Source organism: Cricetulus griseus, unplaced genomic scaffold (assembly GCF_003668045.3).
Source record: "Cricetulus griseus strain 17A/GY unplaced genomic scaffold, alternate assembly CriGri-PICRH-1.0 unplaced_scaffold_20, whole genome shotgun sequence".
In the NCBI taxonomy this organism is placed as follows: Eukaryota; Metazoa; Chordata; class Mammalia; order Rodentia; family Cricetidae; genus Cricetulus; species Cricetulus griseus.
In genome coordinates this window covers 64,493-87,982 of record NW_023276920.1, presented here as the reverse complement: position 1 = coordinate 87,982, position 23,490 = coordinate 64,493, and the positions used below count along the sequence as shown (strand labels likewise).

General features: G+C 37.2%; 1 long non-coding RNA gene, 1 other non-coding gene and 1 pseudogene across 3 annotated transcripts; 2 read left to right on the top strand and 1 right to left on the bottom strand.

The window, feature by feature from the left end:
- The first annotated feature begins 1,028 nt into the window (after positions 1 to 1,028).
- LOC118239798 lies at positions 1,029 to 8,739 on the top strand. Of its 2 annotated transcripts, XR_004772639.1 has the most exons (4): positions 1,029 to 2,019; positions 2,996 to 3,294; positions 4,976 to 5,076; positions 6,380 to 8,739. It is a non-coding gene; the product is annotated as an uncharacterized LOC118239798 (long non-coding RNA). The 2 variants fall into 2 exon arrangements; XR_004772638.1 differs by having other exon boundaries at positions 1,029 to 3,294.
- Positions 8,740 to 14,154: 5,415 nt separating this feature from the next.
- On the top strand, positions 14,155 to 14,261 carry LOC113832133. Its single transcript, XR_003488649.1, has one exon. It is a non-coding gene; the product is annotated as a U6 spliceosomal RNA (small nuclear RNA).
- Positions 14,262 to 20,881: 6,620 nt separating this feature from the next.
- On the bottom strand, positions 20,882 to 21,421 carry LOC100774949 (annotated as a pseudogene).
- Positions 21,422 to 23,490: the final 2,069 nt, after the last annotated feature.

Below are 23,490 nucleotides of genomic sequence, written 5' to 3'. Positions count from 1 at the left end.
TTGCAAAAAAGAGTATAAGCAAGCAAGATATTTTGCTCAGTAATTTCTTTTGCAAGCAGGCTGCATATTGTAGTTACAAAAAGAATCAATTATGTTATTATTTATTATTACTATTATTATTATTATTATTATTATATCTCAAGAGATGATCTTACAAGAAATCTTAAAGGAATCACAAACCTATATTTTTATGTATGAAAAGGTGAGCTCTACTTTATTTTTATTTAAATTAGAAACAAGCTTCTTTTACATGTCAAACTCAGTTCCTTCCCCTTCCCCTCCTCCACTGCCCCCACCATCACCCCCCAGCACCAACCCATTTCTGCTCCCCAGGGAGGGTGAGGCCTTCCTTGGGGGAATCTTCAAAGTCTGTTATATGATTTGGAGCAGGGCCTAGACGCTCCCTAGTGTATCTATGCTGTGAGAGTATACATCTGTGAGGAGAGGTCTCCCAAATTCACTTGTATACTAGTGGTAAATACTGATACACTACCAGTGGCCCCATAGATTGTCCAGACCTCCATTTCAGGGGGTCCAGAATAGTCCTATATTGGTTTCCCAGTTATCAGTCTTGGGTCCATGAGCAACGCTATGTTCAGGTCAGCTGTTTCTTTGGGTTTCTCCAGTCTGGTCTTGGCCCCTTTGCTCATCACTACTATCTCCTTGTTCCTCGATTCCATAATTTAGCTCAGTGTTTAGCTATGAGGGTTGGTGTCTGGTTCCATCAGCTAGTGGATGAAGGCACTAGGATGGTATATTAGGTAGTCATCAATCTCTTTATTGGAGAAGTGCTTTTAAAGTAGCCTCTTGACTATTGCTTAGATTATTAGTTGGGATGGATCTTACAGATCTCTGGATATTTCCCTAGTGCCAGAATTCTCTTTAAAATTATAATGGCTCCCTCTATGCTGGTATGCATTTTCTTGCTCTCCTCCCTTCCTCCCCTGACTAGATCTTCCTGCTCCCAAATGTCCTCCTCTCCCATTCTCTCCTCCTCTTCTCTTTCTTTTAACTCCCTCTATCCTCTGCCTCATGATCCCCATTAGCTTAGAGATGTTGTCCCTTTGCCCTTCTCCAGGGAAATATGTGTGTCTTTCTTAGGGTCCTCCTTCTTCCCTAGCTTCTCTGGCATTGTAGGCTGCTACACCTTTGCTCTAAATCTGAAATCTGGATATGAGTAAGTACATACCATTTTTGTCTTTTTGAAACTGGGTGGTTTCTTCTAGTTCGATTCATTTACCTGCAAATTTCAAGATTCAATTTTTTTCTGCTGAGTAGTACTCCATTGTGTAAATGTACCACATTTTCTCCATCCATTCCTCAGTTGAGGCGCATCTGTTTTTTGAAAATTTAGGCTTATATCTACCACCCTAGGTTGTTGACAACCTTGGACAAAAAAGCTTCTTTTTGCAACACACAAATGCAGAGATAGAAAATTGTTCAATGTGCTGACAATAAGTGAGTTCTAGGCTCTAAATGTCTTTATCACCACCACTCCTCCACTACATACACAACACCAAGGCCGGGGAACATCCTTATTGGAAACAGTACTACCTGACACATCTATTTTCATAACTGGAATGTCAGAAAGGTTTCAGAATAAGTAAAATAGTTCCGGGTAAGATAAAGATTTTTTTTTCTATGTAAAAACCTTCAATAGTGAATGTCTACCATATGACAAAGGATGAAGAAAAATTCCATAGTGATGGGGCTTCATGGATACTGTAGGGGAGTTGGTCCGTAGGAAGTGATGAAAGGGCTAAATTTTGTCAGTAACTAGCTATCAGGACCACTAATTATAGTTAACTTTTACTTACTCCTATAAGCCAGAAAATTAAAAGGTTGAAAGAGTATAAACAGTGTGTTTCAAAGTGCATGAAGACAGATCATTAAGATACTGAAGAGGAAACAACTGTCATCTCTCCCATGCTTGCTCAACATCTGAGTGAACAATCAAGATACTCAACTTGAATGTCTTAATTTCATCTCAATTGCAACTATCTTTTGGCAAAGATCAGTGTGAGTTTCTTTTTGTGTCCATAATAGACAGTGTCATTTCATAAGCATATTTACTTGCTTTGGTAAAAATGTATTGCAATTTTTAAAAAGAAAAAAAAACAGTTGATAGCTAATGTAACTTTTCATGAATAATTATGATAAACATCAGTAAGGAGATGCCATCAACTCAATATAAAACTCAATCAATATTGTATGAATAAGTACACAAAACCATGAAAGAAAGCCATCTTCTCTTAACACCCTTAATAGGATAATGAGTCTGACAAATGGGAATTGTGGGTCAAGAGGGAAATTTTCAAAGAGCAAGTTTTCATCTGAGACAGATTGGGGAGGAAACATTGTACAACCTTGCTGAGCAATGGAAAATGTTGAGTTTTAGTGGCAGCTTGTCCTAGCAAACTTTATATGGAGGTCACCACATAGAATGAGAGGATCTATCCAGCTATTAACCTCATTTAATCTCAAAGCCATGGTCACTAGTTAGTCATGGGCTTCCACAAGTTGTAAGAGTCTCTTATCAAGCAACTGAAAATTCTTATTTCAGCATGCTTAGACCTAGAATCCTGTCTGGCTCCCTGGACTTTCACAAAGAGTCTGTTCCCTTGTTTTTAGAGCTTGCTAAGACCAGAAAGTCATCTGATTTTAAAAGGTGTCTTCTGTATCTGTGGTAACTATATGAATTTCTCATGAGATACTCCACCACAAGGACCTTTTAAAACTCTATTGGCAAAAAGCCCAGAAAGAAAACAAAATAGAAATCTATAGAAAGAAGAAATAGATTTAGCTCCAAAATTTATCTATTTACTTTGAAAGATCACAGGGTAAAGTTCCAAATAAGATATGAAACAGTGATCTGCATTTTGCTCCAAGTTTGTCTGTATGGGATAACCAGACTCCTGAATATTGCTTAGGTCATGACCCTGTATAAATCCACAAGAAATATAAAAGCATAATGTTTTCTGGTGTGTCATTTTAGCAGGTTGAGTTCGCTTTTCTTCAGGGTTATAGAATGCTGTGTGAAATACCATGGATTCCATGACAGTGGTGAGGTACACCCTTTTAGTCTCCAGGATGTTGACACTCAGAATGGAATCTGCCACAATTCCTCTACCACGGACCACAAGAGGATTCCACATAAAGATTGTACAGAACATCTTATGAGGATTTTGGTGCCTGATTCAGTTATGCTTGTACCAGTTTCTGCTTGTGCTTTGATTGGCCTGAACATGATGGCAGCACTGTCCCCAGGAACCATAGGAAGAGAGGAGAGACCAGGTAGATGAGGTCTATATAGTTGCACTGCTTCAGGCAAAAACCAAATATGAAATGAACAGAATATGACTGTGTTAAGGTTCACTATTGCCAACCTATAAAAAGGAAAAAAGGCTTCATTTTCATTCCAAAACCTAGACACATTTGAATCCCACTTAAAGGAATTCAAAATCAAATCATAAAAATATATAACTTCATAGAAATTGTTGATGTGATAATGGAAAATGGTAAACACTGTAGCTGTGTAGAAATTATAAATATTGCATTATAATTGGGCGTGGAAATGATATAAGGCCCATAGGAAGAATGGGACATAATTCCTACCATCTAGCTGACCAATTCCCCTCCCTGAGCATGTATTCAGGAAAAATGAAGTGTGAATGTTTACACACTATGTTTCACATCAACCTTATTCAGAACAGGCAAAGAAGGAAAATTTCTCTGTGTGAATCCATAGATGAACAGAAAAAGAAATCTGAGAATAAACCACACAGTGAATTATTGGAATATAACTATAAAGTAATATCTTGTTTAATAATAAGAATAAATTCTGTCTAATGCACCACGAGACAATTTAATCATTGTGCAAATACCACAAAGGAAATATTGCTAACCCTAGATTATGAAGCTCTCTACCTATCCACACCTTTGTTACATGCCATTGTTCCTAGTCAAGGAACATATACACAAAAGAGATATATTGGCTATTGAACTCAGAAATAGCACAAGCATAGGTAATTACACATTTAATCATGTGTAAACAATCAATTGATAGAGCAAAATTACAGTGTGAGAGGTAAAAATATAGTACACCTATACAGTGTACGTGTTCTAAATAGACATTTTAGGCTAAAAGTTACTCTGAAGAAATCAGTGAACAACAGAAGACTGAAAGTGAATGTTACTACCACAATCACTTCAGAGTCAAAATCATGTATGATGCATCACCTGTCCCTGAGTTTAAAATTTACAATAGGAAATTTCCTACAACACCGGGATTCTCCAGTGCAAATACACATAATCTTATATCTGGTGCATCATGCGTCACTGATTCACCTGCTTCAGCAACAAATGTGAGTCACAGACTGAGTGTGTGAACAACTGACCCCCATGTGTGCATTTCATCTTTACTACCTTCAACCAAACTCCTCAAACTCTTCATTTTTTCATGAGATTGAACCAGTTTTGTATTACCTTTGATTCACTGCAATTTTTTCAATAAGCCAGGTGATTTGCTCCTGTCCAAATTGGCATTTTTTCCTTTTTCTCAATTCCAAATTTGGAATGCACAGAAGACATTCTATTTCAGCAAATTGTGACTGATACTGTCCTAAACCTTTTGACAATAGACTTTTGCTTTGGAGCAAGTTTAATAATGTTGTTCATGTCTGGAAATGTGAAAACCAAGGATAGACACAATTTTCTCCCTTTGATGAGGTAAGGACAGAAGAATCCAGTGTTGTGCCTCTCCCATACTGGAGAAGGAAGAAAATCAGAGATAGTGGTAGTGAGAAGAGTAGAGTGCAGAGGAATTAGAAATTTTCTTTTTTGATTTTTAAAGAAAACTTTAACAAGAACATAGGGAAGTTTTAGAAATATTTAATAACTATTTGTAGAATAAATTTTATTTTCTAATATATGACTGTAACATTACATTGGAAAAAATGATTTTTTCCTTTGGTAGGAGATCAATGAAAATAGCTTCCTCTTTAGGGATGGGATTTTGTGTTCACCTCCCCTTCTCCCCAAGAGGATTTTGTCTGATTTGAACTTGTGCAGGATTGGGTGAGTATTACAATCTGTGATGTCATGAGTATCAGCCCCATTGTGCCTGGATAAGGATATTTCCTTGGGGTTATCCTCTACCTGTGGCTCTTATAGTCTTTCATCATCAAGAGGGAAGTTTTTCAGTAAAGTTATTCTGCTGCAAGTATACAAAATACTGATCAGACTAATCCACTACTAAGAATACAGTAAAATGACAATTATAATAAAATATATGGTAAGATGGGATTTTGGCAGCTGGCAAGAAAACAGATGCAGCAAAATCATCCATACCCAAGTCTGATAATGAGTATGACACCTGGAATCCATGTGAAGCATGGTGTCTCTTTGATGACTTATGGCTTCATGAAAATTTGAGAAGTCTTTATCCCCTAATTTAGGTTTGGCCAGCTTGAACAAAGTGAGGGATGCTGATAGACCCACAAGCTTGGGAAAAACATATCTTGATCCAGTCTTGAACTTGAAGGATATTTGGGCATACTGCTGGGAGAAAAAAAGCTCCCAGGTCATTAGGCATTTGCAAACAATCACAACAGGCATATGTGAAAGAGCCCAAAAGTTTACCATCTTTATGCTCGGGAAGTTTGTTATCTTTATTGTCTACTTGCTGCCCTTCTTTCTAGCTTTCAGCTTATAAGGGATCTGTGTGAGTCCTACTCCTTAATAAACATATATTAGAATATTGTATGTGCCAATAAAAAAATCCTTTTAAGAGGCTTCATTGTAGACTCTCAGTCCTGTATTCTTCTTCTTTTTTCTTTTTTAAATCTCCCTGGAATTTTTCTTTGTGGCATGAATCCAAATAGATGCTATGACCCAGATGCATCATGAGTACTGAACTGTATTTTACCAAATATATGGAAGTCTTTGCTTCTGGGGCTGAGAAAGACGGGGAATTTTCATAGCCACTTATTCCAAAGACACTCAGTGCACTTCAAATCCAAATTTTTTCTGAATAATGATGACAGCAGTTAGAGTAAACAAGAATAGCAGCTGAGGTGCCCAGGATCACATTTTTGCATTGCTCAGTGGTTTATGCTATGACTTGTTCCACTGTGGGTGGGTAACTGCTGTGCTGTAGACAGTAATAAGTTCCAATATCCTCTGGCTCCAAACTGCTGATTGTGAGGGTTAAATCTGTCCCATAACCACTGCCACTGAACCTCGATGGGACTCCATCTCCCAAACTGTTTGCACCATAGATCAGGAGCTTTGGAGATTGCCCTGGCTTTTGTTGATACCAGGCTAATGCACTGCCAATGCTCTTACTGGCTTGACTCTTGATGGTGACTGTTTCTTTTAGTGATACAGCCTGAGATGGAGACTGGGTCATCTGGATATCACATCTGGAACCTGGAATTATGGGGGAAAACACAATAAAAACTATACAACACTGCCTTTAAGGTCACTTCGTAGAATACCCTGACATCCAGGCAACACTGATCACATTGAGACAAGCACTGCTGTGCTCCATACCTGGGATCCAGAGCAGCAGCAGCCCGAGGAGATGATAAGGAGCCCTCATTTCTGTGCTGTTCTCTGAATAGGACTGACTCCTGCACAGGGTTTGACCTTACTATTAAAAAGTCCTCTGAATAGGAGACTGTTTTCTGGTTACATGCAAATCAGCAGAGTCTAGATAACAATATCACAGCTGCAAAGCTGTCTCAACTCAAGGAACTAACCATGCACCAACCTCAGTACCCAATATTCTTGGAAGATCAGGGTACCTTGCTATTTTTCTGGAGAATGTATTTTTCTCTTTCTAAGATTCAGAGGACAGACTGACTCTACTTTCTTAATAGTAGATTATATTGTATTTATAAATGATCAATATAATATATTTACTGCTAGTTTTATAAGTCTCTCCATGTTTCACAAAGGCAATTCCAGAAACTTAAAGATGTTTTAGAAGACACTTCCTTGGTCATGTGCATTTTCTTAAGACTAGAACAAGTTCTTTGGCCTGTTTCCCAGAATTTTGTACTGTGGTCACCTCATTATACCATTAATCAATTGTGAGAAATATGGAAGAATGAAAATATATACACATATATGTATGTATATATAATATATAATAAGTTATTTATTAGATAAAAATACTCTTACATTTTGAAAACAGATAAAAGTATGTGAATAAATAATACATGTAACACTCTACTAATTATAATCTTCCCAGTAGGGACCAGACATAAAAATATATGCCACTGTCAACTAATTGTCTTCTAATAAAAGGTGTCTCTCCTCATTTGTTTAATGTTCTTTCCTACTGCTTTCATTTAAGAGATTCATCTTCAGGGGTTTCTGTCTTTAGACCTGAAAAAAGTATAAGCTACTTTCTAGCTCTGTGGCCACAATGATTGTCCTGTCCTAAAGGCTCATGAGCTCTTGAGATGCTGTTTATGACTCTTCCTACAAACCACAATACCTTCTCTTCAGAATCGGATGTGTTCTCAGCAAAAGTTCAGCTGTGTAAGAATATATGCTGTTCAACAAAGCAGCACATCTATTTCTGGTACACACCTTACTGTTCCTAATAAAAATCAATTATTAATGCATAGTTAAATTGTGAAGTCCCCAACAGTTCACAATGAGAACACAATGATATAAAGCAGAAGGAGTCCTGAGTTGTTAACATGGGCATGGCCATGTTGAAGACTCCAAGGCATTGGTCATATGAAACATTGACAAAGCCAGTTTCTGATATGGGCCAAGTTCAAGAGGGGTAGCCAAGGTCTCCTTAGAAGTCCAAATATGAGTGTTTATGAATAAATGATAAGTAAAATAAAATGACTTCCTCCACATGGATATTTATACTCTGATGCTACTGGTCAACAGAGACCACATACAAAAAGCAACTAACTCCTCAAGCTGAGCTGTGCCTAATAAACATGTTGAGGTTCTGGGTTGTGGAGCTTGCAGAATCCACATAATACCAGATTTGCTGTACAAATCTGTGTTTCTGTCCTTCATTCCTTTTCTGACCCAAGTCAGGTTTCCAGGAACCAAGCTATGCTAGTCAACCAGATGAAGACAGAGTAATGGAACAAAGATTGTACATAAGATCTCTACTACTGTCATTTCCATTAATACCATAGTAATGTGACATCAAGGGTTACTAATGGAATATCTACTTTTTACTAAAAGAAATAATGATTGCAGAATGAAGAAATTAGTATGCATTTTAGAAATAATCCTGGGTAGTCATGAGTCATTTTCCTGGAAAGGGAAATAAAAAACCATATAGGACTCTGGATTTAAATTTAACGTTTTGGATTGTAGAATAACAATGCTGTCCTAGAACATGTTATTTGTATATCCTAAAAATATAATATGTATCATTTTCCCCTCAGACCTAAATAGGCAGTTTTGAAACTAAGCCTGTATTGTGATGCACAGGAATCCTTGGTTCAGTCATGGTCCCCTGAGAGTCAGCTGTCCAAAAGAGGATTTGATACTGAAGTCATTTACTTAATGGAACGACAATGATTTGAAACTGGAAATCAAGTCAGAGTGTTACTAGTAAACATATCCTCAACTCATGAGTTCAAAGTTGTCTATTGTGTGCACAGGACAAAGTAGTCAAGCAGGGTTGCTTGCCTTGCATTCTGCATTTTATGTCTGTGATAAACCATCTCCTATATAAATGAGTCTACTTTGGTATATTTTAATTTCAGTGTTTTAAATTTCTTCATAGTAGCTCTGTTAAAAGCAACATATTTTATATTGAGGAAGTATTGTGTATCTCATGAAGAAAATGTACTAAGAAATCCCTTGTAAAATAGTAATAAAATATATTACTATTTTAGCTGAATGGACAATAGTTATCATCATTCTTTTTATGACTTTCATCTAAAAATATTGTATGTATGCTCATATGTATCTTACCTCTGCATGTAGGGCATATCAACTTCATGTTTATCTGAGTGATATGAAAGAAGTAACCATTTGCAATTAAAGGTAAGGCTAAGAGGCCTTAATTATTTCAAATCTCAAATATATTTGTGAATGTCATGAAAAATTATTTTCACACAAAGAAAGTATAATTAGATATAATTTTAATATGTGTTTAAGTATAATCTGAAGAAAGAATATATCTATTTGAAACCATGGTACTTCCATGATCCATTTTTGTTCATGGTGTGTCTTAATAAATTAAATGGGGGGCTAGAAAGATGAGTCAGTTTTGAAGAGCACACACTGCTCTTCAGAGGACCCTGGTATAATTCCCAGAACCCACATGGCAGCTCATAACTGTAACTCCAAGTTGTAACACCCTCACACAGACATACATGCAGATAAAACACCAATGCACATAAAATAAAAATAAATAAGTTTTAAAATGAAAAAGATGAAGTGGGGATGTTTCCTATCTCATGACAAAAATGTAACCACTTAAAACAGTGCACATTCAATAAAGACTCACTGACAATCAGAACAAACCATACCTTACATTTCACTAAATATATTTCTAAAACAAAAGAGAATTCCAAAGAGAAAGACTTCAAGAAAGCTAAATCCAAGCTACTCTTTGTATGACCATTGTTCAGGTTCACACTGTGCTCTTGTTTGTTTTCCCCATCCTCAGAGAACCTTCACCCTTGATATCCATATACAACATATACATATACTAGATATCCACATACACTGGGGTCACATGTTCCTGGTCACACATAGTGTTCAGTCCTCATGCCCTATCAAGAATGTAAGTTTAATATGTTATGATGAATCTTTGTTTCCAAAAGTATGTACTAGACCAAATTTGGCCTTTGAATAATAATTTGCCAATTACATGACTGTTGTCTTGCTTGTTTGCTCCATACATGGAACATTTCCATTTTCATAGAATATATAGTATTTTATCCCTAATAAATCATTACAAACCTAAAATTTATGATCCACTGGGCTAAATGTTAGTAAAGGCCCTTCCTAGCAAGCTTGATGACCTCAGTTTGATCTAGAAATCAACCTAGTGGATGTAGAGTTCAAATTTCTTAGACATGTAATGATATTCATGTGTCTGCATGTGATGATATATTGTTTATGATCTAATAAAGCCACTGAAGATCAGAATGCAGAGCCAGTCACACTAAATAGTCCTAGAAACTGGGCAGGGGTGGCACATAACTTTAATATCAGGACTCAGAAGAGAGAGGCAGATGGATTTCTGTGAGTTCATGGACACCCAGGGATTGTCCTTGAATCAATCTAAAGATTGTCCAGTGAATCAGTCTAAAGAAAAACAGAGGTCACACCTTTAATCTGAACACTAGAGAGGTATGTAAGGGGGATCACAGAGTCTCATGCTGTATCCAGTGTTCAGTCTTGGGGCAATTAGTCGCCAGCCACTTTAAAGATAGGATTCTCCAGCCTTGGTAGAGGTAAAAGCTCTCTGGTGGCATGGCTGCTTTGCTTCTCTGAACTTTAGCTTGAACCTCAATATCTGTCTCTGGGTTTTTATTACCCATGTTACAGATACATGTACCCTTAGACACAAATAAATAAAGCAGTAGACATACTAAATTTTCCTTAAATCTAGAACATAAAGGCTATTTGTGCTACATTCACAAAATCTTTAAAGATGTCCTTTTAATTTCAATAGTCATCAAAATGAAATATTTTATAGCATTCTGAAGACAAGAATCATAGGGAAATGCTAAGAGGTACCAAAGCTGTGTGCCATGATTAACATGACATTATCTCAATTACATGTCTCTTCTTGAATATCTCCATGACTATTCTAAATGTGACATGTTGACATGTGTTCATATTCAATGCTAAGTGACGGTCAATTATGGGCAGTGCCTGACTGACTCTGATTTAGTAACATAAACACCATCTCAAAGCAAGAATTTTCTCTTCCTATTGTCTCCATGCATGCGATATTTACCAATAAGGTTAAATGTTTATTTGTTGTAAATTATTTGATTTATATACAGGGACCAAAATAATGTGGAATGCCATTATTTTAGAGTAAAATCTCACAGCAATAATATCAATAAAGAAAGAATAACTTAAGTAAAAGAAATTTTCTGGAAAATATCCACCCCCCTGCCACTGGATTCTCATGTGAACTATGCATTGATATTTTACCTTGGTCCCCACTACCATCTCAACTTTCTGTGCTATTAAGGATTGACATAAATAATGCAGTACCTGGGACATCTCATGTGTATATAAACCTGAAGTCAGGACAATGCTTTCCCTTGACAAATGTTGATATTCAGGAAAACATTTTGGGAGAGGCTTTTTGGCTCATCTGGAAACAATGAATTACCAGGATCACCAGAGAAGTGGATGAGATCTTGGAAATGTTCTTGCTTGCTAAATTAATAAACAATCAAAGATTATAATCAATAATCTCTTCTAGCATTATAAAAAGGACTGACCATTCTGATCCAGACACTAAATAGAAAGACATGTGTTCAGGGGGACCTCTGCTGGAGATTGGGCTCATTTTCGAAGCTTTCCAGAAATCGATGCTGTTTTATTTTTATTCAGAGTTCACAACCATTTTCCATGGTATTTCTTATAACTATTAACAATATTTTCTCTAACCTCTTATCTTTTTATAATTTCTCCAGCATTATGTATAAAATGAACCTTAGAAGCCTGAGGGTAAGCAACTACAATCATGAAGAATACATGTATTATTCCTCCATCCATTTGTGCACCTAAGCATACTCATGTGACCAAGTGTGCATATATTGTAAATTTCTGTCATCTTGACACAAACATAGATATATCTTTTAAGTAAGAACTTTTAAGGAATTATCTCCAACAGATTGGTCTGTAAGAAACTTGTTTCTTCGTTAGTGATTGATGTGGGAGGCTTGCTCCATTGTAGGAAGAGAAACTACTGGAAAGGTAGTCTTAGTTTCTAGTACATTTTCTCTGCTTCCTGCCTTAAGGTGTCTATATTTAGTACCTGTCCTGACTTAATTCAATGATAGAATAAACCATAAGCTGAAAGAACTCCAAGTAAATGAAACAGGTTTTGAGATTTCCATGAAATGGCAAAGATGTGACTTGAACAAATAGAAGAGGGCGAGAGGACACTTAGGGTGAAGGGGCGAATGGGGAGTAGGGGAAGCTGAGTGCTCCTCTGTATGTGGAATGTCCCTGTATTCCAACAGTAGCCTCCAAATAACAATATTAATTATAAATGCTCAGTTGATAAGGCAGGCTTTAATAACTAGATCTTACAGTGAAAATTAACCCATTAATATTCATCTATGAGTTTCCCTGAGACTCATGGGATTTACCTCTCTGGCATATCTTGCTCATCCTCCTCATCCCAAATATTACCAGAGCTGAATCTCCACTATCAGCTGATGCCACCCCTCTGACTCATTCATCCTAGTTTTTCAGTGGCATATGCACAAATGGGCCACAGTTAAGTATGAAAACCTGAATAGCCCCACTTTTCTGGTACGATTTGTCTCTTTTAAATACATCCCTGACCACTAAATTTATAAAAGGTTTTGATTACACATTTCAGAAAATAAGATTCTCCCAGTAGACATTTGTGGAGACAATGTCTAAACTGGAAATCTCCTTTGGGTTCTTCCTCAAAGCTTAGGGAATCAGAAGGAAGAGAGGAAGGAAAGATTGTAAAAGTTGAAGTGGATAGCATAAAGCAGGAATACTAAGCCCACTGAATCAACTAAGCCAGGCTTCTGTGGGCTCACAGAGTGAAGCAGCAAGAATGGAGCCATGTCCACAATGAAGTTAGACAAGCATGTGGTAATATTTTGTTTGTGCTCTAACAAAAACAGCTTGCCTGTCTATCAGAGTGCTGGACTTGACAGTAGATAACCATAGAGTCTAGGCAGTGGCAGCACACAGTTTTAATCCCTGAACAAAGGATGAGGAAACAGGAAGTGATGTGGCTAGACAGACAGAGGAATCTAAGGAGGACATAGACAGCAGCTCCCCTTCCTTTCAGGCTGAGGAGTTGTCAGGTAAGAAGTAACTGTGTCTTGCTCCTTTGTCTCTGTGATCTTTCAGCCTTTACTTTGATATCTGACTCTGGGTATTTATTACTAATACCAATTAGAATTTGTGCTACATCTGTCATCCAACTTTGTTGTATGAATTCACAAAAAAGCCACTTGCCTGAGCCTTTGTAGCCATGGGCACACAAAAGAGTGGAATTCAGGGGCTGCCAACAGAGTCACCACCTCACCGAAACCTCTGATTGAGTTTGGAATTTCTTTGCTGCAGCCTCTCTGTAGCAAACTCCACAGACTTGTGGACTCCAAATGCTGCAGGAGTTAGGCACTGTATCACATTCCCTGGTGTAAACAGCTGGATCTTTGGCCCTTCTCTCTTTGGGATGTGGTTTTACCCTGGAGGCTATTCTCAGGCTGCTGACAAACTAGATATCTACCTTGAAACCTGCTTGGGCATCTACTGTTCTATACAGCAGTGTTCAGCTTCACATGTCATCTGAATCATCATTCTCAGCAGATTTGGGGACACAATTAGGAATTCATAAAGGGAGGAATTAGTTAAAAGACATATATTCTCCCCCAGGTTAAAAAATGGGCATTCAGTCTGAAAGTTAGTTTCAAGCCATGTTGTGGAGAGCATAGCAGTCTGAGTGAATCTGAGTAATAATGAAGTCAGAAGCAATCTGAGGATCACCACTTTGGTCTGAGAATACGTACAGGTAAGAGGTAGTATCCAGATACTTTGCTTTTGTGATCTTCAGCTTAAACTTTGAACCACAATATCAGTCTCTGGACCTTTTCTTTTTTGTGCTACAACAGATCATGAGGATACTAATTGCATAGGAAGAAGTCAAACCATTTCAAGTCACAGATAATAGTATATATAAGTGACATAAAATAATTCTATCCAGGAACATCTACCGCTAATAAATACATTGAGTAATTAATTGGCAGAAAAGTAAAACACAAAAATCAGTTTATAAATATGATAAACAGAATGAGAAAGAAATCAAAGAAACAGCACCAGTTTCAATAGCACAATAACAAATTATCTTGGAGTAACTAACGAAACAAGTGAAATACCTGTACAACAAGAACTTTAAGTCTATAAAGAAAGTAATTGGTGCTCGATTCAGCAGCACAAATACTAAAAATGGAATGATACAGAGAATATCAGCATGGTCCATATGCATGGATGACATGGAAATTTGTGAAGCATTCCATTTTTCAGACGCTAAAAGAGGAAATTAGAAAATCATTTAAAGATATAGAATGAAAAAAAAATTAAATACATGAAATAGAGGAAAATACACCCCAGAAACTTCAAAAAATAAACAAATCTCATGAAGAATCTAAAGAAAAGCAAGAAAAAACAAACAAGTAAAGGAAACAATTAAAACAGTTCAAGGCATGAAAGCTGAAATAGACACAATAAAGAAAACACAGAATGAGGTGATGCTGGAAATTGAATATCTGGAAAAAGGATAAGGAACTATTACAGATGTAAGAATAACCAATAGAATACAAGAGACAGAAGAGAGAGTCTCAGGTGTTGAAGACTCACTAGAGGAAATAGAGTCATCAACTGAAGAATACCTCAAGTCCAACAAATCCCTAACACAAAATATTCAGGAAATATGATACACAGTGAAAAGGCCAAACCTAAGAATAATAGGTATAGAAGAAGGTGAAGTAATATAGCTCAAAGGTACAGAAAACATATTCAACAAAATCATAGAAGAAATCTTCCCCAACCTAAAGAGCTTTTTTGCCTATGAAAGTAGAAGAAGCCAACAGAGCAACAAATAAAGTGGACCAAAAAAAGATGTCCCCTCACCACATAATAATCAAAACACCAAATTTACAGAATAAAGAAAAATATTAATAGCAGCAAAACCAAAAAAAACAAGTAATATATAAAGGTATACCTATCCAAAATGCACCCGATTTCTCAATGGAAACTTTGAAAGCCAGAAGGTCCCAGATAGATATTCTACAAATGCTAAGGGAACATGGATGTCAGGCCAGACTACTATACCCAGGAAAGTTTTCAATTACTATAGATAGAGAAACAAGATATTCCATGACAAAACCAGATTTAAACAATATATATCCACAAATAAACACCAACAGAAAGTACTGGAAGAAAAACTCCAACCCGACTAAGATAACCACACTCACAAAAACATAGGCAATTGATAATCACACATTACCAAACACCAAAACTAACAAGAATCAACAATCAATGGTCACATATATCTTTCAATGTCAATGTATACAACTTGCCTATAAAACGACACAAGCTAAGAGAATGGATACAAAAGAAACATTCTGTTCTGATATAGAACAACAGATCACTAGCCTACATTCCACACTGTTAGAGGAGCTAGGAAACAAGGAGGACCCCAAGAGAAGATGGCATGGTCTTTTGAAGAAGGGCATGGGGACAAGAACTCCTGACCAAATTGGAGCCTGGGGGAAGGGAGAGAAAGGAAAATCTTCATCCAGTTGTTGTTTGATGCAGAAACAGACATCCATAGCTAAGCACTGCACCGTACTACTGGAATTCAGTTGTGGAGAGGGAGGAGGGCTGAGCAAAGGAGCCAAGATGGGGATGGAGAAACCTGCAAAAACAGAGGACCTGACCTACTGATAGACTAGAGACCCTAGTCATAAAGCTGGAGAAACAGCATTGGACCAAACCAAACCCTCTGATTGTGGGTACCAGCTAGGAGTCTAGGACAATCTATGGCTCGACTAACAGCAGAGCCAGTCTTTATCCATAGAGCGCAAATGGATTTTGGGAACCCATTCCCTATGAAGGTATACTATTGCATCCCAAATACAGCAAGGAGGGCATAGGCCCTTCCCTATATATATGACAGACATTGAAGGTCCTTGGTAGAGGGCCTCACTAACCTAGGGTGGAGTGGGGGGTTGGATGGGGTAGGTTGGGTGGGAAACATGGAAGGAGGGGAGGGCGAGGTAATGGGGTATGGGTATGTAAATATGTGTAATTAAAAATAAAAATGAAATAAAATAAAATAGCTCATGCCTTCCTATAGCCTTTATCCAGCAGCTGATGGAAAGTAGAAGCAGACACTCACAAATAAACACTGAACTGAATTGGAATCAAGTTGCAGAGAAGGAAGAGTGATGAGTAAAGGATTCAAGACCAAGGCTGGTGAAACCCAGAAAAACAGCTGACCTCAACAAGGGAGAGCTCTTGGTCCCCAGACTGATAGCTTGTAAACCAGCATGGGACTGATCCAGGCCCCATGGATGTGGATGTCAGTGAGGAGGCCTTGAAATCTATGGGGACCCTTGAAGTAGATCAGTTCTTATCATTAGCATAGGAATAGAATTTGGGATCCCATTACTCAAAGAGGGATACTGCCTTAGCCTAGACACCCGGGTGGGGGGGAGAATCTGGGCCCTATTGCAAAGAATATGACAGACTCTGAAAATCCCTATGGAAGGCCTCACACTCCCTGGGGAGCAGAAAGCATATGGGATAGTTAAGATGTTAGTGGGAGAAGAGGGGTTAGGGAGGACGAGGGAATGGGGATTGACATGTAAAACAATCTTGTTTCTAATTTAAATAAAAAATAGAGAAAAAATAAAATAGCTCATGCCCTACTAGGTAGCTTGTAAATACATTCTATTAAGATGAACACAGAACAAACTATAAAAAAAACTTTACACACTTTTAGTGGGAGACTTTAACACCCCACTCTCACCACTACACAGGACTACCAGACAGAAACTTAACAAAGAAAAAATGAACAGAAATTATGACCCAATTGAGATTAACAGACATCTATAGCACATTCCATCCAAACACAAGAGACTATACCTACTTCTCAGTGCCACATGGAACCTTACCTAAAATTAACCATTTACTTGTCAAAATAACAAGTCTCAACAGGAACAAAATATTGGAATAACCCCTGTGTCTTATCAGACCACCATGCTTTAAATTTAGAATTAAAAAAACAACATAAATTGTATAAAACCTACCAACTCATGGAAATTGAACAACGTGCAATTGCACCATTCCAATGCATCAATGTAACATTGAGTTGGTTCTTTGAGAAAATCAGCAAGATAGACAAATCTCTACCCAAGCTAACCAAAAGGCAGAGAGAGAGCATGCTAATTAACAAAATCAAAATGAAAAGGGGGACATAATGGACACTGAGGAAATCCAGAGAATCTTCTGGTCATACTTTGAAAAACTGTACTCCACAAAATTTGAAAATCTAAAAGAAATGGACAATTTTTTGGATAGATATCATCTACCAAGATTAAATCAAGAACAGATAAGAAATTTAAATAGACCTAAAATCCCTAAAGAAATAGAAGCAGTCATCAAAAGTCTCCCAACCCCCCCCCAAAAAAATCCCAACGCCAGATGATTGCAGTGGATAGTTATATGAGAAATTCAAAGAAAAACTAATACTAGTGCTTCTCAAATTGTTCAACACAATAGAAGCAGAAGGGATATTGCCAAACTATTTTTATGAGGCTACAATTACCTTAGTACACAAGCCACATTATTACACAACTAATTAAGACAACTACAGAAAAACATCTCTCATGAATATTGATGCAAAAATACTCTTGGATGGCAAATGGAATCCAAGAACACATCAGAGAAATCATCCACTATGATCAAGTAGGCTTCATCCCAGGGATCCCTGTATGGTTCCACAAATGAAAATCCATAGATATAATCCACCACATAAATGAACTGAAAAAGAAAAACACCATGATCATCTCACAAGATCCTGAAAACACCTTTGACATAATCCAAAATCCCTTCATGATAAAGGAATTGGAGAGATCAGGAAAAACAGGAACATACCTAAACATGATAAAAGCAATATACAGCAAGCCAACAATCAACATCAAACTAAATGGAAAGAAACTCAACATGATCTATTTAAAATCTTGCACAAGACAAGACTGTTCAGTCTCTCCATAGCCCTTCAATATTGTACTTGAAGTTCTAGCTAGAGCAATAAGACTACAATGAGAGATTAAGGGGATACAAACTAAAAAGGAAGAATTCAAATTATCGCTGTTTGCAGATGATATGATAGTTTACGTAAGTGACCTGAAGAACTCTACTAGGGAACTCATACAGCTAATAAACACCTTCAGCAAAGTGGCAGGATACAAGATTAACTAAAAAAATCAGTAGCCCTATTATATACATATGATAAGAGGTCTGAGAAAGAAATCAGAGAAACATCAACCTTTACAATAGCCATAAACAAATAAAAATATCTTGGGGTAATGCTAACCATAAAAGTGAAAGACCTGCATCATAAGAATTTTGAGTGTTTAAAGAAAGAAATTAAAGAAGATACCAGAAAATGGAACGATCTCGCATGTTCTTGGTTAGGTAGGATCAACAGAGTTACAGTGTCCTCAGGAATAGAAACTTGCTTCCACCTTTGTGAAGCAAGCAAGGGCAACAACATCAGTTGAGAAAAGTTCATTCAATCTATATATGTACATTCATACACAGCCTTATATGAGTTACTGGGTTGGAATCTTCTGTTTTGTTTGCTGATTGATAGTTTATAGCATAAATCCTCATATATTTTTTAGACAAATTTTCTGTCATGTTATCGCTTTCCCTCCCATTCCCCAGTAAGAGCTGCTCTTCTCTATTTCCAAATCAGATTACTTGCACCCTGGTATCTCCCTCTCTATTGTTCCACAGAACAACCCTAACCTTGTACCCCTTTTGTATTCCTTGTTTTTGTAGTAGTATATGACATGAGCTCAACTCTGCAGATTTGGATCTAGGAGCCTATGATGAGACAGAAGATCATGAAACAATTTGTATTTCTGGGGCTAAGTTAATACACTCAATATAATATTTTCTAGTCCATATACTGAAAAGTTCAGGGTTTTGTTTTTCTTTACAATAAAACAGCATTCTTTAGTATATCTGTACCACACTTTCTCTATCTATTTCTCACTTGTGGAATATTGAAGTTTTATTTTGCTTAATATCTCTTCAGAATAAAGCAGCAATGAGCCTGACTGAGCAAGTGTAGATGAAGTAGGACATTAAGGTCTTTGACCATATGCCAAGAAGTTTTACAGGTAGAACATTTTAAAGGTGTTTGAGAATTCTCCACATTGACTTTCATAATGGCAGCACAATTTGAAATGCTACAAATGGTGAAAGAGTGTTAGCTTTCCCATAAACTCTGCCAAGATTTTGTTGTGGATTTGCTATTATTGGTAATGATGGTCGTTGGCAATTTCACTATGGAAAGTTTAAGTCTCAAAGTTTCTTTCGTCTACATTTCAAAATTTCTAGGGATAATGAACAATTTTTGTGATACTTGTGTGCCATGTTTCTTCATTAGAGAGTTCTCTGTTCAGGTCCTTACCTAAATTTTATGGGGCCATTTGCTTTTTTCGATAGACAGATTTTTCTTCTTTGGGTGGGGTAAGGACAGGAGGATCCAGTACTACGCGTCCTCTGTACTGGAGAAAGAAGAAAATCAGAGATTGTAGAAGTGAGAAGGGTAGAGAGGAGAGGAAATTAGAAATTTTCTTGGGGGACTTTTAAAGAAAACTTTAATAAAAACATGGGGATGTTTTAGAAGTAATTAATAAATGTTGAATAAATTATATTTTTCTAAAATATGACTATGACATTACATTGGAGATTATAACTTTACATTGAAAAAATGATTTTTTCTTTGGCAGCAGATATCAATGCAATTAGCTGACTGCTTAAGGATTGGACTTTGGGCCCACCTCCCTTTCTCCCCAAGAAGATTTTGTCTGTTTTGCACTTGAGCAGTTTTGTGTGACTATCACAATCTGAGATGTCATATATGTATCAGCCCCATTGTGACTTGATAATGCTGTTTCCTTGGAGTCACCCACCATCTGTGGTTCTTACATTCTTTCTACATCATGAGGGAAGTTTTATTAGCAAAGATTTTATGCTGCAAGTATGATGTGTTCAAAATACTCAACTACAAAATTACAATAATATGACACTAATAATAAAATATGTGTTAATGTAATTTGGTTGCTAGAGAGAAAACTTAGGCAACAAAGTCAAACATATCCAAGTCTGATAATGAATGTGACCCCTGGAATCCAAATAAAGCATGGTGACTCTTTGATGGCTGGTGGCTTTATAAAATTTGCGAGGTCTCCATTCCCAAAACTAGAATTGGTAAACTTGAACAAAGATGGGGATATTGATAGGCCCAAAACCTTGGGAAAACATATCTTGATACAGTCTTGAACTTGAAGTATAGTTGAGGGTCTTCTGGAAGAAGAAAAAAACCCTTCACCAGATCTTTCGGCCTTTGCATCCAATCAGAACCAGGCATATGAGAAAGGGGACAATAGTTTACCATCCTTATGCTCATAAAGTTTGTCATCTTTATTGTCTATTGCTGCTACTCTATCTATCTCTCTGCCTATCAGGGATCTGTGTGAGTCATAATTTCTCACATACATATATAATAAAATCCTGTTAGGAGGCTTCACTGTATACTCTAAGTCCTCTACTCTTCTTCTTTTTCTTTTTAAAACCTCCCTTGAATTTTTCGTTATGGCATAAATCCAAATACCTGTTATGATCCACGTGCATCATTAGTACAGAAATACAGTTTTGCTAAATCAGGAGTAATCCAATACTTCTGTCATTCAGAAAGAGGGGGATCTTCCATAGCCACTTATACCACAGACACTCAGTGATCTTCAAAGACAGCTTTATCTAAATAATGAAATCAGTGGGAGAGTCACCAAGGATAGCACCTGAGGTAGTCCAGGCTCACTCTTCTTCTTTGCTCAATGATTTATGCTATGACTTGTTCCACTGTGTATGGGTTATTAGTGTGCTGTAAACAGTAATAAGTTCCAATATCTTCTGACTCCAAACCATTGATGTTGTGGGTAAAATCCGTTCCAGACCCACTGCCACTGAATCTCCATGTGTTCCCAGGATACAAACTGGATGCAGCATAGATCAGGGGCTTAGGATATTGCCCTGTTTTTTGCTGATACAAACTTAATGCTCTGCCAATGTTCTGACTTGCTTGACACTTGATGGTGATAGTTTCTATTAGTGATACAGTCTGAGATGGAGACTGGGTCATCGGGTTTCACATCTGGAACCTGTAATTGATGGGGGAACACAATAAAAACTATACAAACTGCCTTTAAGTCCCTTCATAGAATTCCCTGACAGCCAGGTAGCACTGACCACACTGAGATAAGCACTGCTGTCCTCCATACCTGGGATCCAAAGCAGCAGCAGCCCCAGGAGTTGAGGAGGAGCCCTCAAGTCTGTGCTGTGTTTCTGAATAGGACTGACTCCTGCATAGGGTGTGACCAGCCTTTAAAGAAGTCCTCAGAACAATGGTATGTTCTGTAAGATCAAAACACCAGTGTCTAGATGATGTGCATACAGCTGCAGGGCTCTCTCTCCTCAGGAACTGATCTTGTACCAACCTCTGGGCCTAACCAAGGCACTGTGTTATTTTTCTGCAAAAAATGTTTCTCTCTAGGACTCAGAGGACAGAAAGACTCTGCTTTCCTAATAGCAAATTGTCTTTCCTTTATAAATGGTAAGTAGCATGAATTTCTTTCTGGCCTCATACTTTTGTCCATCTTTCACAACGGCAATTCCAGAAACTTGAATATGTTTCAAAAGTCACCTTCATTTGGTCATGTGTATATTCTTGAGATTAGGAAAATTTTTTGGCGTGTTTCACAGAATTTTATGCTCTGGTTACCCTATGATACCATCAATCCATGGGGGGGATATCCAAGAATACATACATACGTGTGTGTGTGTGTGTGTGTGTGTGTGTGTGTGTGTGTATGTGTGTAGAGAGAGAGATAAAGTTAGTTGTTGATAAGATTAAAATACTTTTATTTTTTTAAAAAGATGAAAATATGTGAATAAATAATATATGTATTACAGTACTATCTATAATCTTCCTAGTAGGGACTGGAAGTAAGAGCACTGTCACCTTATTGTCTTCTAATAAATGGTGATGGTCCTTTTTTATTGTACTTTCCTACTCCTTTCCTATAAGAGAATCAGAAACAGGGGTTTCTGTCTTTAGACCTAAAAATGTATAAGCTACTGTCTAGGTCTGTGGCCATGATTAATGCCCTCTCCTAATGATGCATGAGACCTTGTGAGGCTGTTTATGACTCTTCCTGCTAACCACAGCATCTTCTCTTGAGAAAATGATGTGCTCTCAGCAAGAGTTCATCTATGCAAAAAGACATGATGTTCAACAAAGCAGAACATCTCTTTGTGGTTCACACCTTACTGTTCCTAAATAAAAACCAATTATCAATGCATAGTTAAGGTGTTACACATTCCAATAGTTCACAATGATAAAACATGATGATACAAAGCAGATAGAGCCCTGAGTTAATGAAGTCCTGAGTGTCTGCACATTGTTAACATGGGCATTGACATGTTGAGGCCTCAAAGACTTTTGTCTTATGAAATATTAGCAAAGCCAAACTCAAGAAGTGACCAAGTATGTATATCCCTGAACAATTAATTAGTGTAGAATATGACTTTCTACACCTTGATATTTATCTGATGTTACGTAGGTCTACAGAGACTGTCTATTGAGAGCCTAATGCTATGCTGTGCCTAATAAACATGTTGAGGTTCTGGGTTTTGGAGGCTGCAGAATCCCACCTGATCCCAACTTTACTGCACATTTATCTGAGTTTCTGTGCTTTCTTCATTCCTTTTTGGGCCCAAGACAGGATCACAAGACCAAAGCTGTGTGGGGCAAGCAGATAAAGAGAGAGTATTGGAACATAGATAGTATGTAAGACATCCTCTCTATGGGATGGATATTATTATGGCATGGAAAGAAAAACAGATCATGGGATGTGCTTCACAAAAATGGATTGACAAAAGTGTCCCTACATGCCAGTAAAGCATATGGGGAAACTCTCCACTCTGTAGTAGAGGATTGAAAATTATAGGAGGAGGAACAGGTCATTCAGACAGGACTAAATACCCCTGTTCACCATATAAGAATAAGAAAATTAGTGTCAAGAGCTGAGAAAACCTGTCCTGAGGCGAAATAATATCTAGACAAAACATGGTAGGAAGTCTTGGGGCACATTAACAATGGCCAGTGGAAAAATCAGTTATTGCTTTGAGGACCCCCCAAATAACTTACCTCTACTTCCATTTCTATTAATATCATACAACCTGCTAGGGTGACATCAATGGTTATTAATGGATTATCTAATTTTTCATAAAAATAAAATCATTATTGAAGTATAAAGAAATAACCATGCATTTTAGAACAATTCCTGGGTAGTCATGAATCAATTTCGGGGGAAGGGAAACATAGACAAGCATAGTGAGTTCTGGAATTAAAATTAACAGTTACTAAAAGTTTGGATTCCAGAAAAATAA